This window comes from Emys orbicularis, chromosome 8, assembly GCF_028017835.1.
Source record: "Emys orbicularis isolate rEmyOrb1 chromosome 8, rEmyOrb1.hap1, whole genome shotgun sequence".
NCBI lineage: Eukaryota > Metazoa > Chordata > Testudines > Emydidae > Emys > Emys orbicularis.
In genome coordinates this window covers 51107806-51134740 of record NC_088690.1, presented here as the reverse complement: position 1 = coordinate 51134740, position 26935 = coordinate 51107806, and positions in this window count along the sequence as shown.

Sequence of the window (26935 nt, the reverse complement as noted above, 5' to 3'; positions counted from 1 at the left end):
TCAGGAATAGGAGCAGGTACTGAGAGAACACCGATCTTTTCGCTCCTCTCCCATCCACCAGCCAATACATTCAATCAGATCCTCATTCTCTCTCACTGGCCCATCTACCTGTTAGGATCACAAACTGAGTTGCTTCCGTGATCCATGTATGCAATGTGATAGACATGATCATATCACGTACCATACCCCGCTCAAGCCAAATCACGTCGACAGTGAAATGGAACTAAACTAATACCTCGCTGTCAAAGGTATTTCCCTCCCCATCTTCTACTATTGAACGTGGATAATCTCTAATTAAAGAAATATGAATGTTAAAAGACGCTGCTACAAATGGTTCCATGAAGGCACCTGACATTTTTTATTTCTATACTAACTGGGTTTTTTTTAGCTAAAGAAAAAGTCCTCAGTTGGTCAAAAGATGGGCTCCATGTAAATGTGCGTGCGTTTTATTAAAAACACAGCTGGCTCCTGAGCTGCTGTCTGCACTGTAGTAGAATACAGGTATGGGGGCGGAGGGGTGTAATCGAAGGTGCGATCAGAAATGGACGTGCAGGAAGGAGGTGAGAGCAAGTTTGCTCATTAGAATTATGCCAGAATTATTATAATTCCCCAGGATTCCCTTCCTCTGTCATGAAGGGAAAAAGAGGTGTCCACAGGATGCTCAAACTACGCCTCCTTTCCATAAACCCAAATTCCAGACATCACCTTCAACTTCAAGACCTGCCGTGCAGCTCCATCGAGTATATTTGATCAGGTCTGAAAATCTCTCCCTTCTCTTTCTCTTTCATTGAACTGATTGAAAATAAAGCAAAATCCTAACCAACCTGAACAGCCTTCTTCTGTGGGGATCAGCAAGAGTAATGAACTCTCTCTCTCTCTCTCTCTCTCTCTCTCTCTCTCTCACACACACACACACACACACACACACACACACCGATTCTATGACCAATTCTCCTACAGTATATTGAATAGAAATAATGCGTCCTTTCAAAATACTTACAAGTGCCAGTGTATATGTGTGGGGTTGAGGAACGGGTTAATGAAGCAAGGGATGTAGCAGGTACATTGTCTGATGCAAACATTAATAAAATGTGATGAATAAGCAGCGGAATGTAGTGTAATCGTGGTGCAGGTTATAACTTACTGCCTCTGGCTGTGAGTAACATTAATGGATGTGGTCAAGTAGGGCTGATGCTTGGTAATTCTTCGAGTTCGGAAAGTAAAGGGATAAAGCATTAAAATGGCGAGACCTAAACATTACTCTAGATTAGTGTCAAATTTGTTAAAAACGGCATGCGCGGGAAATAAACTTACTCACCAGGTGAAATTTCAGGAAGCGAGATGATTGTGAGCGAAACGAAGCCAGAATCCAAGCAGACATTCCATGATCTTCAGCTTCAAGCTAAAAAAGTGATCTGCATGGTGGTGGCCCTTTAGAAATAATCAGCAGTTCCTGGTGGCACACTACCAAGTAAAAGAAACCAGTTTGTGTGTGTGTGTGAGAGAGAGAAAGATAAAAGAATCAAATATGTCAAGAAAAGTGTGCGAGTGTGTGTGTGTGGGCAGTGGGGTCTGTGATGATCCTCAGGCAAAAGAGATAAATAATAACAAACCGTGAGACTTCCTAAAGGTTAAAAAAGGCGAGAGGCTCTGCCAACCCAGCTCGAGAGGAAGGAGCACAGAGAAATCTGCACAGAGAACTACAAGGATGTGGTGGAGACAATGAGATACAGAGAGAACTAGTGAACGAAGCTGTAGTCATGCTGATAGATATAGCAGCGGGAATGATTTAGGGAGCTGGGGAGGATCCAATGAGAATTCAAGAGGGGGCAACCTCAGAGATACTGCACTGGTCTGTACTTCTCCAGAGATACCCTGGGCTGTGGTTCATGCTTACTAGGACTTTAATATGAAGTCAGTGCCTTTACAGTGGCTTTCCTCTGAACCCCCGCGAGTCAAAAACATGGGGTGGGGGGTGACAGGGGATAACGAAGGACTGGGGGAACTAACCACACCAAACCATGGACTAAATCTACCGTGATTTGCGCGAGGAACAAGTGTAGCGTAGAAGATGCTACAGGGAAGAAGGAGCAGAAAGCAGCTGTGCTGGGAGCACGGCGCTTTTGGAGAAAGAGAGAGTGACTAGCCGCCGCAGCAGCAGCTCCAGCTCCTCCAGTGATCGTATAAATCCCCTTCGCAAGGCGATGGGCTTGATTCCGCCGGGTCCCCGTGCCGGGGATGGCTGTGGGACTGCGATGACACTTTGGGGGACTGGGAGTGGGCGGGGGCTATGTTCTGTGTTTGGTTTTCGCGTTCGGCAAAGGCCGTGAGAAATGGCTCTGCTGCTGTCTACGGCGTGACTGTGCCATTCGCTTATCCTCGTATCGCGCAGGCTGCAGTTGAACAAGCGATAGCTACCGTATGAATCGGGTAAGATTACACCCCCCCCCCCTCCATTCCCTAAGGCTACTTTTTAACCAAGCCTTTTATCTGAGACCCTATTGTTCTAAGTCAGCTCCTTCCCTCTCTAAGGATCCTCCTCCTCCTCCTCAAGGAGCTGCCTCTCTTCCCAGCGGACTGTCTGCTGATCCTAGGGGCCTGATTTTGTGTTTCGAGGTTTATCTCCTCCCTCTCCCCCCCCCCCCCAAAGGAACGTTAGACATTGAGCTCCCAGGTAGCCTTTTGCCCTCTCTCCTATCTTTCCTCCCTCGCTCTCAATCTTGTTCCCTCTCCTTGGGCGGAGAGGGAGGGAAGGAGGGGGCAATGCCGGAGATTGATTTCTTGGAGGGACTTGAGGAGGTGGGTGGTCGAGGAAATAAACATTTGCCCTGGTGCAAGGCGTCCCTGGTAAGTAAGTAAGTAAGTAATCTTATTTTCTGCTGTGGCCAAAGACGCGCACCACTTCTCTCTGCTATTCATTCGCTTGCTCTCTGCATGTAAATCACGAGCTGGGTTAGTGGAAAATTTCCTTTTCTCTTTTCCATAACAGTGGCTCTTGAGTGTGTAGTGAATTTCAAGGTGCGGGGGTGGGGCGGGTGGGATAGGAGTAACCACAGGGCTCCCGCTTTCTCCATATCCTCACTGTCGCTCTCAGTATATAGCCATAGTCGAGTTGACAATTTGACATCAATGAAATGAAAGCTAATTCCTGATTGCCTGCCTTAATATGTCGATATGAATAGCCTGCAGACCCAGCAGGAAGCTGTGGAATCCCTGAATTTTTACAAGCGTAACATAGCTTGGCCATGTTCTACCATGCTTCCAGTGATCAGAGAGCCCCATCAATACGCGACATGACTGTATATGTTAACCCGCATACAGATTGCACTTTGTTGTATTGTAGGAATTACACTCTGAATACAAGTCATTATGCTGTATTTTATGGATTAATTAGGCGATGTCGGCTTTTCAGTAAGAATATATGTTTTTCTGATGATTTCAGTGACCACTCAATTTGGCTTTCTTACAGTCATTTACGTGTACTCGACCGTGATGTGTGTGTGTGTGTAAACTGGTCATCACCTTTGTTTTACATTTCATTTCCATTATTCTTTTTATAAGAGCATCAATGATTCCCGAGTGTCAAAGCTGGCAACAAGTAGTACAGGATTCGTTCCTCCTTCCTTTCCCCTTTCCTTCTCCCCTTGCTTCCCTCCCCACAAATGCTAGTCAGAGGAAAGGTCACTTTGTTTATGTAAAGATCAGTGTTCTCCTTAACAAAGATTGTTGTGCATCAAACCTGCAGTGACTATCAAATAGACTTGTGGATTCAAGATATTCAGTAAGGACATTGTCCATTTTCTGAAAAGGATAAAATCCCCAGGAAAACACAAGAGAAAGTCAGTGAGATAAAGTTGTATGGATGGGAAAAATCAACAGTGCCAGATTGTGCACGTGCAGCAATATCTTTTTTTGTGTGTTTATTATTAAGAACATTGGCAAGCTCTGAGGGATACTTTTTAAAGACATGTTGATATGCTAATGCCTTTCTGTTTTTCTCTTTAGGTTTTGTGCCAGTCCTAATGATGTCCTAGCCAGAACTGTTCTGAAGTCAACTTGTTGATAAAGGAAACTTGCAGGTGGGGGGACTGGTTTTGCAGAAGATTACGATTGAAGATGACTGTTCAAGATGGTTTTGTTTAGGGCCTGATCCAAAACCCATTATAATTAATGGAAAGACTTCCACTGACTTCACAGGGCTTCAGATCAGGCCCTTTAATCTTTTTTCATAATTATAGTAATTTTAATTTCATAGCAAGGCATCTCAAGATGCAATGGACACCGTGTGATTTGATTTACATTTGATTTCTAGTATTCACAGCACACACATACATGTTTTTAATATTCATAGCAGTCCAACTCTAATTGCTGAGCAAGTGACACCTCACCTAATCTTTCTTAAATTAATATGTTTACTCTGTTATTATTATACTTCATGTATGTGTTCTACAGCTTCAGGAAAATAAATGCAAAACAATCTTGGGGTGAAATTCACCCCCGTGCAGAGGATCAGCTCAAGACCTAGTGGCTGCTTCAGTTCCACTTAAACCCACAAAATAGCACTTCCGTGGTGCATAGGACTTGCGTAGGCATTTTGGTCAGAGGTGCATTTACCATTAATGTTTACAATGGCCCTAATGTAAAGTCACCAGATATTATCCAGTATGGGCCAGAATACTGAAATTTGAAGCAGTTGAATTTTACTTAAATACTGAAAAAAACTGATGCAATAAAAGTGTTATTAACATTAATCATGTGGGTGAAAGTTGCATATACACACATCAACAGCATATCACACAGCAATTTTTTTTTGTTTTTTGTTTTTCTTCATTATCAATGTCTTTTTTGCACTCATCTTTCTTCCAAAACCCCATACAAGTTTATTTTGAGCTTTTTGAGGCTGCATGTAATTTATCAGGCAAATACAGCACTGACACTTATATTGCAATTGGTTTCTTGCAAAAAAACCTTGTATTGACAACATTTTATGTGAGCAATACTGCCACCTTCTTAAAGTGCCTATATACCAGCTATAATAAATTCTCTGCATCCTATTCTGCTATAACTTTTCATCTAAATATTTCATACACTACATATTTAGTCCGAGGAAACTGTACTTGACTTTTGAAACACTTGGGAGGAGAAATGTGATAACCTACTAAAGTGCCTTGCCCTTAACGGAAATTATGACAAAGTAATTAAAGTTAAAGCAAAAAGGTTTAATCTCTTGACTCCTTATGTTGTCAGTGTTTTTGCATTAGTGAGATTTTTTTAAAAAAAGCTGTGATTTAAATGTCAGAAAGATTGCATATTGAGCAAGAAAACCCACCAGTGAATATTTAATTGCCATCTATTTATACTGTGTATATTTTTCTTTTTAAATAGCTTGTCACATTTCTCAGATTTTGAATCTTTCGTGTTCAGTCTCTAGTTCTTTTAACACCCACAGTTATTAAACTAAATCAGTAGATGAATAGAGTGTTTGCACAATACAAAACAAACAGAATATAAGATAGAATTGTATTTTATCAAAATCTTTTGACCTTGATATCTTGGTTTTAATAGAGACATGGTTCACTCTATTACACTGAAGTGACTTTCTGCCCTGCCTTTTCTGGAGAGCTCTATTTTAGTATTTTTCAACATTTCATTCATGGGGAACGAGCTGCTTCTGTATATTTTCTTCCTCTCTCCCCCAATTAAAAAAAGAATTATTTATCTATGTTTAATACAAAGTCATACACTCACACACATACCTGAAACCTGCATGAGTTATCAAACTCACACCATAGGATGCTGTATATTGCCCTACTCTTCTGAGATTGGCTGCCCTCCACAAAGAGAAAATTAATCTAGTAACACAACTGGGCCAGAAACTGTGTGCATGTTCATCAGCAGAGGGGTTAGATGCGGTTGCACCATCAGAAATACTGTTTATCAACTATTAATTTCTCCTTTCCATCTATGTACAGTGGTGACTGGTATGGGATAGATGGATCTTCTTCTTCGTATGGCTGATGTAATTGTAGAGCAACTACTATAATTTTACAGTCAGATGGTTAAGCCAGGATAGAGGGCTAAGGTTACGTAAAGTAAAATGGCAATGAATTGCTAACCCCATATGTTAAAAAATTACGGGTAAGGTATCCAAATAATGAGATTGACTTAAAAAGCAGGAGATTTAAAAAACCAAATATAAATATCTTGTGGCTTCTTTGTCTGCTAGTTTGTGACTTGATCACATTTCCAAGTTTTTTTTTCTGCAACCAGGAAGGCTAGAGACTTTTTAAAAATAAAAACTGAGATTCCCTGGCATTTACTTATCTCCAGCAGCTGACCCTTTAAGAACAACATCGAATATTGTGAGGTTTTCAATAAAATCCCTAGCGATGGCCAAAACTGTGTTTATCTGAAGAGAATAGGTGTGGAAGAGGAGATTCTGGCTTTTAGGCCACTTGCACCATCTTGGGGTGGGATTCTATGGGTTACACTTCTGACTGACTCAGACAGAATTTCTCCTGGGACTCTAGAACAGTGCACACATCAGCAGCAGCGTAGCTATCCACTGATTTAGTGCAACATGTGCTTCCACTGATTGGTGTGGTGTAGTCAGAGTTATTGGTCCTGCCCTCTTCCCATCCCTCCCTTTCAGGGAGCTAGCCTGGGCAGTGTGACTAGCCTGAAGTGCCTCCACTTCCTAATAGGATTGCACATTATTCCTGCACAGGATTGTTTGTGAATGTGTTTGGGGTTGTGGGCATAGGCCGACTCTGTGGGAGCACCCAAGGAGAAAAATTAGCGAGTGTTTCGCACCCACAGGCAGACAAGATCCCCCATCTCCCCTCCCCCTCCGCCTCCCAGCACCTCTTCCCCACCAGCGGCCCTGCTGACCAACTCCTCCACCTCCCTCCCAGCGCCTCCCGCCCGCTACAAACAGCTGTTTCATGCCATGCAGGTCGGCTCTGGGAGGAAGGGGAAGGAGCGGGGACGGGGCACACTCAGGGGAGGGAGCAGAAAGAGGTGGGGAAGAGGCAGGGTGGGGGTTTGGGGGAAGGGGTGGAGTGGGGGCATGCCCTGGGCAGAGGGGCAGGGTTGAGCACCCCCCAGGTAGAGGGGAAGTTGGCGCCTATGGTTGTGGGAGACTCCCTGCACCTTCCATCCCCCCCTACCTCCACTGCCTCACTGGTGATCTCTCTCAGGGCTGGGTAAAATCTAGTCCATTATTATTGGGTTACAGTAATTCCCAGACGATCTAGTCAGAACTAAGGCCTTGTTGTGCTAGGTGCTGTACAAACACAAAGAAAGCAGCAGTCCCTGTCCTGAAGAGCTTACAATCTGGAATGTATTTGGATAAATGGAGGTTGACATAAATGGGGGACTTTTCAACGCATATCAGTGAGTCATGTCAAAAAACAAGACACAATTTCAGATTGACTGATTCAGTCAACTGAAGCTTTATTGTGCCTGGTGCTTGGCACAAGAGTCAGCTTTAGACACACATATAATAAGTTATAGCAAACGTCATTCTGTACAACTGAAGGTGGAAGTAGTACTGATAAGAAACTGGCACAGCTGTGTCCTTTCAATTCATGGGTATTTGCAACAATAAAATATATTTTGCCAGTGCGTTTAAATGAAGTTTATTGAGGCCCAAAGAGGGACCAAGGGCTGGAAGGCTTCCGTGAAACTCTCCATTCACCTGCTGTAGTGTCAAGAAACTGCATAAAGACAACATTGGACTTAGGAAGGTGGTTTTGTGTTTCAGGCCCCAGAGAGAAGCGGGTGTGTGGGGAAAGCAATTTGCAGTTGGAAAAACACAATATTTTACTGACAGTAGTTCAAACGGATAATTATTTCCTAACATCTGGTGCATTATCTCAATAGATGTGGTTACCCCCATAAAAATGAGCCTAACAGTCATATTACAAAAAATCTGTGGCAGAATTTAAAACAATCTTTAGTGTTATTTGTCATTACTCCATAAGAATCAAAATACATGGGCCACTAATGTTACACCATTAATATAATACCATTCTTTGAGCAATCTGTTCAATATATTCCATTCTCTAGTTCACACTTAAAATAAGCAATATTGCAAGCATTTATCATTTGTCAGGGCCACGGAGCTAATGAGCTAGAAAGACTGTTAAGAGTTTGGATGAGTGAACTAAGTTTGCTTAATTTTGAACCCACTTGAACATAATGGATCAAAAATTAGGCAGTGAATATATGTTTTTTAGAGTTCTTGTCTTGCAACAGTTTGTGTTATTGATACTGATTACACCATATGTGCTTCCGCCAGCAGCAGCCCTAGAGGCTGACCATTCCCAAGCCTCCCAAACTTGGGGATAGTGAGGTTTTGAAGATCCAGGAATCCTCTTCAGTTTCAGAGAGAAGGAGGAAGAAAAAAAGGTGAATCCTACCTCATTTATCTTTCACCACAAACTGTAGGTATTTAGACACAACAATTAGAAGGGCCTTAGTAGGACTATCTGATGATGACCTTCATTTATCAAAGCACACCAACATACTTAAGTGCTTTGCTGAACAGGGATGGTTTTAAGCATATGATCAAATTTAAGCATGTACTTAAGTTTTTTGTTTAATGATGACCCAGCAGCAGAAAACTCCCATTTAAGGTTGTATATGTGTTTCCATTCTAAACCCCTGTTTTCAGTTGCTTTTTGAAACTTTCTCCTTTCACACTGCAATTTTCTAGACTTAGGCCCTGATTCACCTAAATTCTTACATATGTGTCTAAATTTGAATTAGACACAGAATCAGTACTTTGCTGGATCAGGGATCTTCCCAGAAATGAATATTTTTGTAAAGATTGAGCCAAAACATTAAGCTATTTTTGAGTATAAGGAGAGTGAAAAATATATTTCCCCTGATACTTTACAGGAAGGCACAAACAGTGACACTATGTAGAAATACACACACATGGGACAACTTTAATGAACCTAGCCAGTTACATGAATAGATAAAAGGACGAAATGACATGAACCTCTCACTCAACAATGCTTGGTCACAAAAACCTACTGGAATGTTTGGAAGGCAATAGTAGGAAACTTTTTGAGGCCATCTCAGCCAATTATTGGATTTTGTCTGCTAATTCAGTGATATTATTATAACTTACGGTTGCTTCTTGTTTATGATGCAAAAATCATATATCTGAATACACTTTAATGCTGAAAGTAAATTCTGAGGCCAATGCGAGTTTATTAACCCAGAATATGGTCAATACACAATTAGCTAATTAGAATAAAGATATTTGCATATTCATTGTACAATTATTGAGAAATAACCGTAAAGTAATTATACAAATCGCTCTTGTGTGAAGGTGTCAGCCAATCAGAGCTTGGCACTAATATAGTACTGTTCGAAACAGGACAACATTACCATACATTAAGGAGCTTTTACTGCATGCCAGCAGGATCCATGTGGCCAGTTAGTGTTCTCGACAGTGTCCACTAGAATTACACCCTTCTGGTGTGGACTAATGCACCATGTAGACAAGCCCTCAGAATAGAGGGGATTTGCCTATTCTACAGGTATTAAGAAATAACGTGGAGTGATATTGCAAATTAGACAACCAGAACCAGTTGTAGTGCAGAAAGTTTGTCCCTTCCACCAACAGAAGTTGGTCCAATAAAATATATTACCTCACTTACCTTGTCTCACTTTATAGTACTGTAAGAATAATAATTATGTAGTCCAGGGGTCTATTACTAGATATGGTAAGAGTCCATTGTCACACTAACAGTAGTAAGTCAAGCTTGTATTTGGTGCAATAAATCATGTTCTAAATAAGTTATTTAGTTATGTTGTGCCACTTAATGAGAGTCTTACTTTTTGTTTGTTTCCATCAGATATAAAGCTGGTTCTTTCTTTTGCTTCTATTCTGTTTGTGGGATAAAATGCCATCCCTACAAACAAACAAACAACAATAACATGGTTCTCACATTGTGTCCTAAAAACACTCATCTTGATATTTGGTTGTGCTGTGAGGTGTACAAGGAATCAGCCAACCCAGTAATGATTAGTATGAGCCACAACCAGGGATGGCTGATAATATTTATTTATTTTTTAAATCTTAAATGAAATCAAACCATCAATTTATGCACACAGCTGATTTATGTAACTACAAGACCTCCTTATCCTATTCTAATCCTTCATTTCTACTTCCCTCATACAATCTGTTACACTTATTAGCTGCGCTTTGATCCAAGTGAGGTTGCAAGCTTTGGGGTAAGAACTGTGCCTTCCTATGTGTTTTCATATAGTCTAGCACAATGGGGCCCTGATTCTGGCTGGGGCCTTTAGTACTATCACAATAGCAACGCAGAAGCAGATTGGGTACTGTTGATATATTCATCTCTTTGGAATGCTTTCCCTAACAATCTGAATAAGACGCTTAGTGCTAACCCCTTCTAAATCAGGATTATTATTTTTTATTTGTATTTACAGAAATTCTAAAATGCATCACAAATAAATCCATAAATGCAGCAATATAACTTAATATAACCCACCACCAATGAGCCAGGTAACATTTAAAAACTCTAATCTTCCTTCACCTCCAACAATTCCCCATACTTACAATCCCATTCCCATCTCATTTTCAAATACCTAGGGAACAAGATGAGTTTAGCACCATACCCTGATGGTCATCACATGTTCCCTATTTCAGACTAGAATAGGGAACAAATGCCAAAGCTTTGGGGCCCTGTGACAGGGCATACAAACCCTGCACCAGTAAGGAAAGAGTTAAGCAGCCATTCCTGGCCCAGGCAGCCTCACCCCACCTGCAAAGCATGCATGGCTTGGAGGAGGAGCTTAAAAAAGGAACCGGCCAGCTAACTAAGGCAGCAAATAGTGGAGATGAACTGACCTATGTTCTGTGCTCCTGCTGTCTGACAGCTGGTTATAGTGATGTTGCCAAACTAGGGTTGCCAACTGTCTAATCACAGAAATCCAAATACCCTTGAACTGCTCCCTCCCACATCCCCTCCCCAAGGCCCTGCCCCCCCTTTTTCTAAGGCCTTGTCCTTCTCACTCCACCCCCCACCCCCTTTGCTTTCTCTTCCCTCACTTACTTTCACTGGGCTGGGGCAGAGGGTTGGGGTATGGGAGGGGGCATGTGCTCTGGGCTGGGGCCGAGGGGTTCAGCGTGTGCAAGGAGGCTCTGGGCTGAGCCTGAGACAGAGTGTTGAGGTGCAGGAGAAGGTGCAGGATGCAAGCTCTGGGAGGTAGTTTGGGTGCTTGATGGGGCAGGAGGTTGGGGTACGGGAGGGTGTAGGGGGTGCAGTCTCTGGGAGGAAGCTCTCGGTTGGGGCAGGGGGTTGGGTTGCAGGAGGGGGTGGGGGCTCTGGGAGGGAGGATGGGTGCAGGCAGGGGCTCAGTGCTGGGGCACGGGGTTGTGGTGCAAGAGGGTGTTTGAGGTGCTGGCTCTGGGAGGGGGCTTAGGGGTAGGGAAGGGGTTTGGGGTGCAGGCTCTGGCCATGCTTACCTCAGGTGGCTCCTGGTCGGTGGCACAGTGGGGCTAAGGCAGGTTCCCTGGCCCCGCACCGCTCCCGGAAGCAGCTGGCACATCTCTGCAGTCCCGGGGGGGGGGGGAGCAGTGGGGGCTATGTGTGCTGCCTCTGCCTGCAGGCACTGTCCCCGCAGCTCCCCTTGGCCACAGTTCCTGTCCAATGGGAGCTGCGGAGTCAGCACTTGGGGCAGGGGCAGTGCACAGAGACCCCCTGACCTCCTCCCAGGGGCCGCAGGGACGTGCTGGCCACTTCCAGGAGTGGTGCGGGGCCTGGGGAGGCAGGGAGCCTGCCTTTGCCCTGCTGCACCACCAGACTTTTAGCAGCCTAAAATCTTCTGGTTTGGCTTCAGTAGCCTCTGGGAGATAGAGCCTGATTCAGAGAGACTCCCGGCAAAACCAGGAGGGTTGACAACCCTATGCCAAACCTAAAGGGAAGAGACTTGTGATTTTCAGAAGGTATGAGACTTTATCCTTGATTCCAATTATTTAAGGTTTTGGTTTTATCTGTTGGAAAAAGAGGGGACTGGTAAGAAGTGATCCAGGGAGGCAGCAGTATAATGCTCCAGGTGTAATGCTGAGCTGCTTAACACCAGGCCCTGTATTGGAACTGGATGAGGAGAATGGGCCTGGGTTCCCCTACAAACTCCTGGGAGCACTGAAGGCAGAAATTGTACCATGATATGGGTGTGTTGCTTCCTGGGGATACCCAGGGTTGTGAGGCACCTGCCCTTAGTGTGAGGAAGCCTTGTCTGTGCCGGCAAGGGGTCAGCTCCCCAATCCTCCCAGCCATGGGTAACACAAGCACTTCCCTCAAGGCCTGCACAGGCCCTGTTCTTTCTCTACAGGTTAATGATAGGCATACTGCAACCCCCAAGCTCTCTGAGTGTCCCGCCCCTGTTCCATTGGACACTTGCAGAATTCATAGATCTGCTGCTCCCAAAGAAGCAGGACACCCCAGCTTACTAGTTGCACCTTAGATCACAGCTTCGCTTAACATACAACACATAAATATGTTTATAGTGAAAATGAGTACAAGTTTAAAAAGAGTGGAGATTCAAGAAGCAGCAAGAAAAGTATTGGAAAAATGGTTCTATGTAAAACAAAATCCTAACTTGCACTCTAGAGCCTAGACTTAACTAACAAGATACTTTCCCGCCTGATGAAGTTTAGCTTACCCAAAGTCTTTGCAGTGTTTTCCATCCAGGTTGGTTGTGACCTTCCTTTCATAAGATGGAACACACTGGCCATTTGTCTCCTTGGTGAAGGATACTGTTGTCTCCTTGCATTCTCCGGATACACCAGACTAATCCTTTGATCTTAGTCATAAACAGAACACTCTCCTGCTGTTTTTTGTTTTTCCTACTGATCTTCTCTCATGTGCATTCACAATCTCTTCATTAGCATCAGGCTTAGTAATGCAAACAGACTTACACTGCAAGACACACAATGACCAGCCAGGGAGATAAGCGTCTACTACCTTTTGTCTGGTGAACATGTTTATCACCTTCCGGTGATCTGTCTTGACTCACATCACTTAAAAACATAGTTTCCAGTAGATGTGTATAATTCAAATACTATCCATATACACATTTTGCAATGATTAAGATAACTAGTGGGCTATTGGCTCTTAGTAGAGACCTCACGTCACCTGCTAGTGAATTATTATGCATATATCTGCCTGAAGAGATCCCTGTAAAACTTGGTGCATCCCCTGTACCCTCTACCAGTTGGCATCAAGTTGTTCCTGGATCACAATGAATAATATAGATGAGAGAAGGTCCTGAGGAGACAGAAGGGTCAAGATTGTGAGATCCTGACTCTGGGGTGGCAGACCTTGGAGTTCCTTGTTTTACCTAGAGCAGAACCCCATTGCTGAACTCGTTATATACCTTGGAAGGGGTTGACATCAATGTGTGACCTGGCCAGAGGACTGAGTAATGGAAGCAGCAGACCACCACAGGACCAGAGTGGCTGTCAACATAGGGAGCCAGGAAAGAAAAGAACCTACCATGCCCTGCCTGACCAAGGGGTGGCACCTGAGATAAGTGAGTGCCATCATTGAGACCACTAAGTTTAAAGCATGTCAAAGAGTTTTAAATCCGTCATTCCTTTAACATGGCATGTTAGTTTGGTTTGATACATTTATACACTCAATATTTTTATTGGGTGAGGTACCTAAAGCATTAGACAATGGTGAGGTGGCTAATAAATACAATAATTATGTTTGTAGTGTGTAATTGTGATGCATATTTCAAAAGTTTATTTAAACAATGTAACTACCTGTAGAGCGGTGAAATTGGCAAACATTACAGAAGAATTTTTTTCTGTAAAGTTTGCCAATGTTTCTGCTATTTATAATAGTACTGGGAGTATTTTCCATTCTCAAATCAGCAATTGGAACAATGAAGTCATTTTGAATTATGCTGTTTCTTAATGTGCTCTTTGCACAGTAATTACTGTATCATCACCTGCAACATCTTGCAGCACTGTAAAAGTAAAACAATTATACTAACAAGTTTTCTGTGGGATTTTTCTTTCAGTTAACTAAAGCACATTTACAGGGATTCAATCACCTTCTCTATGCAAATTTAATTCCAGCCAGAAATCCTCCTCACCAGCCTCCCCCCCCCCATTAATTAAAGGTCCCTCTGTGCAAAAGCATAATCATCTCACTAAGCTATGTCCCTCTCTGATAATTATTCATTTAGGCCTCTATCCTGCATGTAAATGCACAACCCCTCCCCACGCAGCAAATCATATACAATCATTATTAAAGTCAAAGACAGTATGTTGAAATAGCTGCAGAGAGTTCTATAATACTACTTTTGATATTACAAGATCTTTAGGGTAAGGTTTTCCAAAGCATTTATCATTGGCCTAACTCTGCTCCCATTGAATTAATGGGAATTTTACTACTGACTTCAATGGGAGCAGAGTTAGGCCAATGCTGAGTGCTGTGAAAAACCCTACCTTTAAGTATAAGGGAATAGTTACCTTTTTTCTATATATTTCACATGTATTAGGTATTGGCTGAGTATGATGAAGTGGGAATTTTCTGCAATATTTTTATGCCTCCTATGCATGCCTCAGTTTACCTCTGTACTTTGCATTGCTATTCAGAGGGTGCAAAAGGATTAAAGCTGCTGTTGGAGCAGAGCAAGAGACATGAAGAAATGTTTGTGACATGTAACTGTTTGGTCTGGGGTGGAATGAATGGGTCATTAAGCAACTGGCTGGAACTTGCTGAAACTGACCTATATCAATGGAGAATCTCAAAACGACAATGGAAATCCAATGGCCAGGACCCTTACACCTAGCAATCAGCAGCCAAGAGGAAGGAGATTCCTCTCTCTCTCTCTCTCTCTCTCTCTCTCTCTCTCTCTCTCTCTCTCACACACACACACACACACACACACACACACACACACACACACACACACACACACACACACACACACGTAGGGAAGCAGATCATAGAATATCAGGTTTGGTAGAGACCTCAGGAGGTCATCTAGTCCAATCCTCTGCTCAAAGTAGGACCAACACCAACTAGATCATCCCAGCCAGGGCTTTGTCAAGCCAGGCCTTAAAAACCTCTAAGGATGGAGATTCCACCACCTCCCTAAGTAAGATCAGAGGGCTCATATTGAGAACAATGGATCAAAAAGTGTCAGATACAGGAATAAAATTTGGCTTTTGGAGGGACTCGGTTGCTCTCAAGTAGGACTTGAGACAAAGGGAGTGAAACAGAGCCACAAAGGGAGACCACAACGGTTTGTCTGGCAGATTGTACTGGCTTGGCCAGGATGGACTATGGCTTAACCTTTCCCTCTCTGTGTTAACCTAACGACTTTCAGATTCTGTGTGCCAGATGACCAATCAATAATGTTACCTTGTTCTGAAAAGGCTGCCTGCTATCACTGCAAATGCTCATTGAGAGGGGAGCCACAGAGTGATACAGGGATCGCTGGTGCCCAAAGACCCAGTTTTAAGTTTTGGAGGCCACGGGCATGCCCCTGTAGAACTGTGTTGGTCTTTGGGTCTGGCACACCAAAGGGGTCACTCCTAAGGGACTGATTACAGACTGAGTCATAGACCAGATTCTACGAATCCATGACACTGAGGGCGGGGTACAGATCTGCAGGGGTACAGCTTGCCATGGGACCCTGTTTCCAGCACCTGCTATAGTAGAGAGGTGGGGAGCATGGAGTCATAGGAAAGCCTCAGGACACTGTGATCGGATGTTCACCCCACATGAGCCAGAACATGGTATGTGAGGTGAATTAACCTGATAGGCTGCACCTCAGGAAAAGCCAGGAATTGAAAGGCTGATTGAAGATGCAACCTGGCTGAGAAGGAACAGGAAGTTGGCAGCAAAAAATGGTTATAGGGGAAGCAGTCTGCAGTTACTCTCTGGGAGGATGGAGTTTGGACTGGTAAACCTAGAGAGCTAGAACACGTAAAAAAGAAGCTAGGGAAAGAGCAATAGGATCTGGGAGAAAGCACATCCCCAGTTGCTTGACATAGGCTCCCTGGACTGGAATCCTGTGTAGAGGGTGGGCCTGGATTCCCCTACCAGCCGCTGGCAGGTGGTACAGATTGGGCAATAGAGCAGAAGACTGTCTGGGACAGTTGTCTGATAAGACTTTGCTACACTGGAAGGAGACGACTACAGTGATCTGGCTGGAGGACCAAGCTGTGAAGGGAGTCACAGAGAGAGGCAGCAGGATGTGTGAATGTGAGGAAGAAGGAGGTATCTGTCCTGGAAGGAGCTAATCCCCAGAGTAGCTAGAAAGAGGCATCCCTAGTGGCGAGTGAACTCTGTGACAGTCACTTTGTAGTCCTTGACCTGGCTGCTGTATCCAACATCATCCAGTTAATGTTGTCTGTCTGCCTGTAAAGGGTGGCTTGTCCCTTTAACAGCCTGGGGCTCAGTCAACCCTAGTTACTAAGGAGGCACACCTGAGCAGGGCTCAGCTGACTCCCTTAGAAAGAGCAGCATGAAGCTGAAGGCAGGGGATTGGGATGAGTTGCTGGAACTGTAGAAAAAGAAAGGGGCTGCCAGAGACAGAAGGCCTGGCAGTAGCCTTGGAGAAAAGACTGGGGGAAGAGATGAAGGGCAGTTACCTTATCATGATCTCATTTTGATTGGTTGTTTCTTGGTAAACAAACAGAGCCCTGCCAGAAGAACCTCTGAGACTGATCTGTGAGTGTAGTTTTGGAGCCCTAAGGAGGGGGGAGTCTGACAGGGAAGGGTTGTACAGACTCTCCCAGGCCACGAGAGGGCATTTGGGAAGATGCTACACTACAATGCTGCCTGTTTGGCCTCAGCCCAGGTGCTATGATATGCCATGCTTCCCCTGGCTATGCCCCTGTGACGTTATTGACATAATCTGGGACCATATAGAACATGGTTGCAACCAAAGTCCTGTAGTGACACTAAATCTTGTATAAAGGGGGTCAAATGAGGTGTCTAAGACAAGGTTATGGTTGGCTGGTTGTGATTATGCTGTCTATATGTATGTATCAATTTTGTAGTTGAAGTTATGAATATTGGCTCTATGCTGTCTGTATTTCAAACTTATGCTATGTTTCTGGGAGACATCCCAGACAAGTTGGTGTTAGTTCTGCCTAGCCTGCTTGATGGCCCATTAAGAACCATCAGCTATACAACTGACCCATTGAGAGAAGGCAGATATGCCTTGTGACTCAGCAAAGTATGCAGGGACTGGCCTATGTGACTCTAGACTCCATTTTGCTGTAATTTTCCACAGTAAGGACAAAGAGGTGTTCTTACACCTGAAAAAGACTATAAAAGGTTGGTGCCTCATCTACATCTGGTCTTCAATCCTGCTTCATACCTCTGGAGGAACTTTGCTACAAACTGAAACTCTGAACAAAGGACTGAATGATCCGTCCCAGATGGGGATGTACTCCAGAGACTTAAGTTGAACCTGCAGTTTATTCTATCACTGCTACAAGCCTGAACGAAGAACTTTGCCATTACTGTATGTAATTGATTCCATTTAACCAATTCTAACTCTCATCTCTCTCTTTTTCCTTTTATGAATAAACCTTTAGATTTTAGATTCTAAAGGATTGGCAACAGCGTGATCTGTGGATAAGATCTGATTTGTATATTGACCTGGGTCTGGGGCCTGGTCCTTTTGGGATCGAGAGAACCTTTTTTCTTTTACTGGGGTGTTGGTTTTCATAACCATTTGTCCCCATAACGAGTGGCACTGGTGGTGATACTGGGAAACTGGAGTGTCTTAGGGAATTGCTTGTGTGACTTGTGGTTAGCCAGTGGGGTGAGACCAAAGTCCTCTTAGTCTGGCTGGTTTGGTTTGCGTTAGATGTGGAAAAACCCCAGCCTTGGGCTGTAACTGCCCTGTTTAAACAATTTGTCCTGAATTGGCACTCTCAGTTGGGTCCTGCCAGAACCAGCATCGTTACAGCCCCTCTCTGTTCTCTTCTCTCCTTCCTTTACCACAAGATGACCGCACCCCTGTCCCTTCTTTTGCTAGGAAGGGACTAGAAAGGAGACTGGGACTCAATGTATGGAGAGACAGTAATGTGTGCATCATCTGAAGGGGGATTTCGGCAGCCAAAATGAGATATTGGGGCCAATGTTCTCTCCACTCCCTTAAGTATAGGATGAGAGGAGTCTAAAGGAAAAAACTCCTTTCCCGCAACAGACCATAAGAGCAGGTAGTGAAAATGCATGAGGAGTAGGGTGGGGCTGGAACAATGACAGAGTCACTGAAGCAGGGATGGGGGTAGAGCTGTAAAGCATTATGGAGATTTGTTTGGAGGAAGATAGAATGTGAGGAAACATTTTCTCCTAGATGCACTTTTCCTGCATCTAAATCAGGATGGGGGACTGAGAAGATGGGCACAGAGATCTTTTCCCAAACACACACTTCATCTGTTCTGCTGGAAAAAAATCTCCTCTATATTTCCACCACACCCTGAAGAGCACTTACAGGAAGGTGAAGGGCTTATTTCCTATTACCCTAAAATAACAAATTATGTGACCGAAAAAGGGGAAAACTGGCAGTTGCTGTATATTTCGAAACAATGCCATTTTGAAATACAGTTGCTTTATTGCAATCCAGCTGATCCCCATTTGCCATAAAGGCCCCTAGAACTTCAAGCAGCTGGCACAAATAGAGACCCCGCTACCTTTGTTTTCCATCCCTAGAACTCCTCTGCCTTTATAAAGAAGCACATGCTATTTTTTTTGTTTGAACAATGAGTTCTCACTCAATGCTATGTTTCTTTTGCTGCTTTCCCCCGCCCCCCCTTTGCCAAGTGTGATGTGTCTTCTGTAAAAAGATGAATTTTTAGCTGGCCTATGAAGAGAGAAATGGCATTTTTTAAGATGTAAAAATAGTATTGTGAAGAACTTATTGGTTTCTATAATGTTTTGAGTTTATAAACATTTTTATTTGAAAAGAGTATTGCTGTGAAAAAATATTTTTCCTTTAGTGAAAGTCAGTTTTTATGAGGACATTAAATCCTTTTTATTTATGTTTTTAATGTTTCTGTTTTTTAGAAGAAAAGCTTTGCCTTTATGAAAGTAGTGATTTTAGAAAAATCTGTCTCTTTTGTTGTATTTAAGTGTGAGCTTTTCTATAAACTGGGATATTCTATTAGAAAAAAGATGAGATCATCTGACTTTTCAAAAATGGGGTATTAATTTGTAAAATTATAAATGTTAGTCTTTATGAAATAACTTGCATTTCTGAGCTAAAAGATGCATTTTTGCCCTGTTAAAAATGTTGGGGGTGTGTGTGTGGTTGGTGTTTTTTTTTTTTTTTTTTTTTAAGAAAACACCTACTTTATCTCAGACTGCTGTATCACTTAGTCACACAGGCAGATGGCATAACATAGAGGAGCCCCCGCTACCTTTTTGCCACCAACTCCCACCCTCCAGAGCTGCATGAACACAACTTGATCATCCCAATCAATCTAAGCCTTTTGTCTTTAAAAGGACACACATTTCTTTTCATGAGAAATAGTTTCCATGATCAATTCTAATTACTTTTTTTTTAAGTAACTTTCTGCCTTTTAGAGATGAGTGCATTCTGCAACTGTATGGAAATGCTACAGTATATTATTTTATTACATCCTTCTCATGTCAGTGTTGGTGCCCAAGGCAGAAACTAGTCTCTTCCATTGCTTTATGTCATTAGCTCGGGCCTCCATCTGCTCTATGCTGTTAAGTTTGTCTGTTCTGCTTTCCCTGAAAAGGGTTCCTTTTTAAGATTTCTCTTCATTGCTGTCATTTCCTCACACCAGTTGGTTTCTACTTAACAGCTTCATGGGTGGGTTTTGGCGTCTGGAGTAGATGTCCCATAAATGTACAACACTTCCTTCTAATTCTAGTGGAGACAAGCTTCTGGCTGGTAACTTCTCAGATCTCTTTGATAGATTCTGGGCATTGGATGGAGACACTTTCATAGAAAACTACATGCATTTGAAAATAAGTACCTATTGGATATTTTAATAAGTCTTCAGGTCTCACAGCCATATGTTAGCACTGAGATTAGGTGAGCTGAAAATTTTCAGTTCTGTGTTGGTACTGGTTTGCTGCTTTGATTTCCATATGTTGTTGAGTTTAGTGAATGCTGTGGATGGCTTTTTATCCTTGTCACTGCTTTACTGAGGTCTCCATTGGCTAGTATGGTGCTGCCCAGCTAAATGGAATGTTCTACTTTCTTGATGTTTTTGCCTTCTAATATGATGATACTGCTTGATATCTAGGTTTCAAGGATGTTTGTTTTAGCTTAACTGATTGAGTCCTGCCTGGCCTGCTGTTTTTGCCACAATATTCATATTGGTAGCATTTCAGGGGTGTTGCTCAATAAGGCAATATATCAGCAAAACCTGGGTCTTCTAGGCATTTGCCATCTAACTGTGCTATCGTAGTGTATGTTTGCTGCACTTCATTATCCAGTCTATGGCAATGTCAAACAGTGAAGACAGAATGCAGCCCTGTTTTCACAGTAGTGTACACACTGAACCACTCTAGTCTGGTTGTTCATCCTTGCAGCACATTTTGAATGGCTGTACATCACCTTGATGATGGTGACTTAGCCTGAAGAATATTCCTGTGACCCAGAGAGCCCTTGAATGCCAACTGGCAAAGGGCACACCATATCATAACTCCTCAGGCTGACACACTCATTGACCCAACTCAGTTGTCATAATCTGTATCTAAAATGTGTCACATGCAAATTAACACTGGTTAATATTGTGTGATGTATGTATGTGTGGTGTCTAAAGAATTTTAGATGTGTGCTTGACATGTATTCCTACAACATGTTTGGCAGTCAGTGCCTAAGCCCACCGTGTCCTAGATGAAGGAATGTTGTTTCACAGGCTTGACTGTGTCTCCAGTGCAAATTAAGCAAGGTGTGGCCAAAGACCAGGAAAAGCACACTCACATGCATGGTAAACAAAGCCAGTGGAGACTGACTACTTAGTCTCAACAGGAGATGGAGACTTCACCCTCAGAAAACCATCCTGCCTCGTGAAATAGTTGTACTGTGGTAAGATATAAGCTGAAGCAAAAAACAAAAACAAAAAAAAAACTTGTTATCCAACATGTAGGGGACAAAGAGGAAGTAGTAAGCTCTGAATAACCAAGAATTTGAAGAAAAGCTAGCCAAAGACTCAAAGTAATAGCAACATTTTTTTAAAGTACATCAGAAGCAGGAAGCTTGCTCAACAACCAGTGGAGCCACTGGATGATTGAAATGCTGAAGGAGCACTCAAGGATGATAAGGCAATTGCAGAGAAACTAAATTAATTCTTTGCATTGGTCTTCACGGCTAAGAATGTGAGGGAGATTCCCAAACCTGAGCCATTCTTTTTAGGTGACAAATCTGAGGAACTGGCCCAGATTGAGGCGTCATTAGAGGAGGTTTTGGAACAAATTGATTAAGCTAAATAGTAATAAGTCACCAGAACTCAAATGTGAAATTGTAGGTTACAAACCACAGGTAGTAGTGCTATCATTTAAATCTGCTTCTGTACCAAATGACTGGAGGATAGCTAATGTGATGCCAATTTGTAAAAAGGGCTCCAGAGATGATCCCAGCAATTACAGGCTGGTAAGCCTGACTTCAGTACTGGGAAAACTGGTTGAAACTATAGTAAAGAACAAAATTGTCAAACACGTAGATGAACATAATTTGTTGGGGAAGAGTCAACATGGTTTTTGTAAAGGGAAATCATGCTTCACCAAACTACTAGAATTCTTTGAGGGGAACAACAAGCATGTGGACAAGGGGGATCCAGTGGATATAGTGTACTTAGATTTTTAGAAAGCTTTTGACAAGGTCCCTCACCAAAGGCTCTTAAGCAAAGTAAGCTGTCATGGGATAAGAGGGAAGGTCCTCTCATGGACTGGTAACTGGTTAAAAGCTAGGAAATAAAGGGTAGGAATAAATGGTCCATTTTCAGAATGGAGAGAAGTAAATAGTGGTGTCTCCCAGGGGGTCTGTACTTGGACCTGTCCTATTCAACATATTCATAAATTATCTGGAAAAAGGGGTAAACAGTGATGTGCCTGCAGATGTGGTCGCCACATCTCAGAAAAGATCTATTGGAATTGGAAAAGGTTCAGAAAAGGGCAACAAAAATGAGTAGGGGTATGGAACAGCTGCCATATGAGGTGAGACTAATAAGACTGGGACTTTTCAGCTGGGGGGGGGGGAATATGATTGAAGTCTATAAAATCATGACTGGTGTGGAGAAAGTAAATAAGGAAGTGTTTACTCCTTCTCATAACACAAGAACTAGGGGTCACTAAATGAAATTAATAGGCATCAGGTTTAAAACAAACAAAAGGAAGTATTTCTTCACACAACGCACAGTCAACCTTTGGAACTCTTTGCCAGAGGATGCTGTGAAGGCCAAGACTATAACAGGGTTCAAAAAAGAACTCTATAAATTCCTGGAGGATAGGTCTATCAATGGCTATTAGCCAGGATGGGCAGGGATGGTGTCCCCAACCTCTGTTTGCCAGAAGCTGGGAATGAGCCACAGGGGATGGATCACTTGATGATTACCTGTTCTGTTCATTCCCTCTGGGGCACCTGGCATTGGCGACTGTTGGAAGACAGGATGCTGAGCTAGATGGACCTTTTGTCTGAGCCAGTATGGCTGTTCTTATGTTCTGAGCTCATGGGACAAGAGGATCTATTTTTCTGGGAGTTACGAGTAGCTGAAAACAGGCTACTTAAAGACTAACAGATTTATTTGGGCATAAGCTTTCATGGGTAAAAAAATGCATCTGAAGAAGTGAGGTTTTTTTACCCACGAAAGCTTATGCTCAAATAAATCTATTAGTCTTTAAGGAGCCACCGGACTCCTTATTGTTTTTGTGGATACAGACTAACACGACTACCCCCTGATATTTGAAAACAGACTGTAGGTGAAATTAAGTTTTAGTCGCTAGGAGGTGTGTTTTGTTTTACTTGTAACCACTCCTTTCTCTTCTAGTATAAATTTAATCTTGTTTTATTACAAAACCATCTCAGTGCTGAGCTTCAAACTGAAGGGTAAAATCGTCAGCCAAACTAACAGGCTGGTGTGCCTTCTTTCTCTTTGAAGGCAGTGAACCTTTCTGTGACGGCCCAGTGAGAGGGACTGGACACTCTGGGGCAGATGGTTTGGGAGAGACTCAGGACTGGAAGGGCTGTTGGTGTCACCCTGCAAGAAGTAACCAGGCTTGTGGAAGCCAGAATGAGTACTTTGTGCTGTAAAGCAGGCTGCTAGTTTCAGGGTGCTGAGCGAAAGCTGAACAGCGCTGAAGCATCCAGGGTTGCAGGTGGTGGCAGAACCCCTTCCTGCTCTGGATGAACCCCCAAATTGTCACCATACGACAATAAATGCCATAATGTAGGGACACTGATTGGAAAGAGGAAAAAGAGGGAAACCTAGAGAAATGTTACACAGAACAATAGAGAAAGAAGCCAAATCCATCAGTGTGACATGAAAGAGCCTGAACAGACCAGCCCAAGTCCAAAATAACTGGTGGATGCCCTTCGTGCTTTAGGGTGCAGGGGGAGAAAGAGAGAAAAAAGATGTCTATGCAGGCTGTCAAAGGCCTTTTGAAAACCAATGGCATTGATAAGGAGAGCCTGCCGTTCCATCCATTCTTCTGTGATCATCCTTAGTGTGAATGTCTTTGTTAGTCTCTAAGGTGCCACAAGTACTCCTGTTATTTTTGCTCTACACAGGATCATTTGGGTCTGAATTCAGCTGTTTTTCCTTACACTTTGCATCCACTGCCTCTTTCTTTCTGTATCACATCACAGAAGACATTCCCTACAACAGAGCAATGTAATTCTCCAGTTGTTGCAGTCAGTAAGAACACCCTTTTTGGCCATTCTGACAATGATTCCATGTTTTCACAGGTCAGGAAGGGTCTCTTTCCCAGATTTCATTGAACAGCTTTGCTAGTTAGGGAGGGAGTGTGAAATGCTTTTAGCATTTCTGCTTTGATTTGATCGTCTGCCACTTCTTGATTGTAGCCTATGCTTCTGAAATCCCTGTTGGGCTGATGTTGATCAAGTTCACATGTTTCATTGAACTCTGGGCTGAGGTACATGTGGGTGGGTCTGTTCAGGACTCTGTTGAAAAGCCCTGTCCACCTGTACTTTTTTTTACCTCAGTTGTAAGCATTTTTCTATCTTTACTTTTTATTGGCCCACTTCCAGGATTTGAGTCACTTGGTAAATAACTCTGTGGCTTCCTACTATAGCACAAGCTTCAGCTGCTTGGTTTTCAACACATCTCCATTTACCTTTCCTTACTTTGCTTTTCACTGCTTTCTTGTACTTGTACTCCTCTGGTTTTTGCAATATTTCATTGGTCTTTCATTCAGAAGTTTTTCCTTTTACATGATTTTTCTTTCCTCAATAAGACACCCCATCTCTTGGCTTATCCAACTCTTGATCTGTCTATGCTGAGATCCAACTGGGACTGCTGCAGTTTGAATCACATTAGTCTCTGCATAGTCTCCCCTTCCCCTTTCTCTGCCTCTGGCAGTGCCTCATATCTGTTCCTTAGTTCAAGTTGCAATTTCTTACGTTACTTTTTTTTTTTTCAGTTCTGTTTTATTGATTTTTCTTTGCCACTTTCTGTTTTAAAGTTGATCTTTCTCAGTTTTAACTTCAGCTTGGCAATGCAAAGACTGGTCACTTCTGAAATCTGCTGCTTGATATGGCCTTTAGTTTTGGATAGAAACACAGTCTTGAGCTAGTGCAGTTGTAATTAATCTTGAGAGGGTTTTTTGTTTTTTTGTTTTTTGGCCATCTGGTGAATTCCCTGTTTTATATATGTCTTTGAGGGAACAGGGTACTTGCAAGATTAGTCACCAAGCTCAATTCAATGAGTCTCTAGCTTTTTAAGTTAATGATTCCCAACCATGCTCCCACACTCCTCTTTCTATTTCCATTCTTTCCAGTTTTTCCATTTCCATGCCATTCCTTGGTAATCACAACCTTCTCTAGAGTTAAAACTGCTCACCAAAAGGAGTAAATCATGTTGACTTAATTGGTGACACAAAGACTTGGTGGTATAAATGTCATAACTGGAATACTGGTATAGAAGGGTATAGCTTGTTCAGGAAGGACACACAAGATGCTTAAGGAAGGAGGTATTGCATTGTACATCAAGAATATATACACATGTGTGAGGCTCAGAAGAAGGTGAGAGGCAGATCAGTTGGAAGTCTCTGGGTGAAGATACAAGGCAAAATAAAAACCAGGTGATCTCCTGGGAGGAGTCTACTATAGACCACCAAATCAGGAAGAGGTGGATGAGGGATTTCCTGAACAAATATCAGAAATATGTGGAACACAAGTTCTGGTAGAAATAGTACACTTTAACTATCTAGCTGTGTTGGAAAAGTAATATAGAAAAAACACAATTTCCAATAAGTTCTTAGAATATATTGAAGACAGACATTTATTTCCAAGGATAGAAGAAATAACCAGGGATACAGGCATTTTAGTGTCTATTCTGGCCATCGGAGGAATTGGTAGCAAATCTGAAGGTGGAAGGCAATTTTGGGGGAAGTGCTCATGAATTAAGTTAATAATTATAAGGAAAGGAAGGAATGAGGAGCAGACTAAGGACAACGGAGTTAAAAAAAGCAGAGTTTATAAACTCAGGGAAATGATAGGTAAGGTCCCAAAGGAAGAAAATCTAAGGGAAAGAGGAGTTCAGGAGAACTGGCAGCTTCTCAAAGCAAAAATATTGAAGACACAATTGCAAACTATTCCAATGTGAAGGGAAGATCAGAAGAATATTAAAAAGCTAATATGGCTCCATTGGGAGCTCTCTAATGACCCAAAAATCTAAAAGGAATCTTACAAAATGTGGAAACATGTACGAAATGCTTTGGTAGAATACAACAGATAGCACAAGTATGTAGGGACAAAATTGGAAAGGCTAAGGCACAAAACAAGTTATACCTAGCAAGGGATATAGAAGGCAGTAGGAAGAGGTTCTTTAAATACATTAGGAGCAAGAGAAAGATGAAGCAAAGTGTAGCTCCTCTTCTTAACAGGGAAGAAGAGCTAATAACAGCCCATATCAAGAAGGCTGAGATGTCTAGTGCCTACTTTGCTTCGGCTTTCACTAAAAGGATTAGTGGTGACCAAAATACTCTATACAATTAATATTAACAACAAGGAGGAAGGGACAGAAGCCAAAATAGGAAAAAAATGGGTTAAATAATATTTAGGTACATTAGATTTATTTAAGTTGGCAGGGCCTTATGAAATAGGGTTCTTGGGGAACTACCTGAGGCAATCTCTGAACTGTTAGCAATTTTCTTTGAGAAATCATGGAGGATGGGCGAAGTCTCAGAAGATGGGTGAAGGGCAAACATAGTACATATATTTTTAATGGGAGAACAAAGAAGACCTGGGGACTTATAGACCAGTCAACATATCTTCAATACCTGGAAAAATACTGGAACAAATTATTAAACAATCAATTAGTAAGCACCTAGAAGACAATAGGCTTATAAGTAATAGTCAACATGGACTTGTCAAGAAGAAATCATGCCAAACCAAACTAATTTTCTTAGTTGAAAGAGTTACTGTCCTAATGGACCCGGCGGGGGGTGGGAACCTGTAGACATGGTATATTTTGATTTCTAGTAAGGCTTTTGACACAATCCCAATGGAAATCTCATAAGTAAACTAGGGAAATGTGGTCTGATGAAATTTCTATAAGATGAGTGGAAAAATTGACAAACCATACTCAGAGTAGCTATTAATAGCTTGCTGTTCAACTGGTAGGGTTTATCTACTGGGGCCCAACATGAGTTGGTTGTGGGTCTGGTACTATCAATACTTTCATGAATAACTCAGA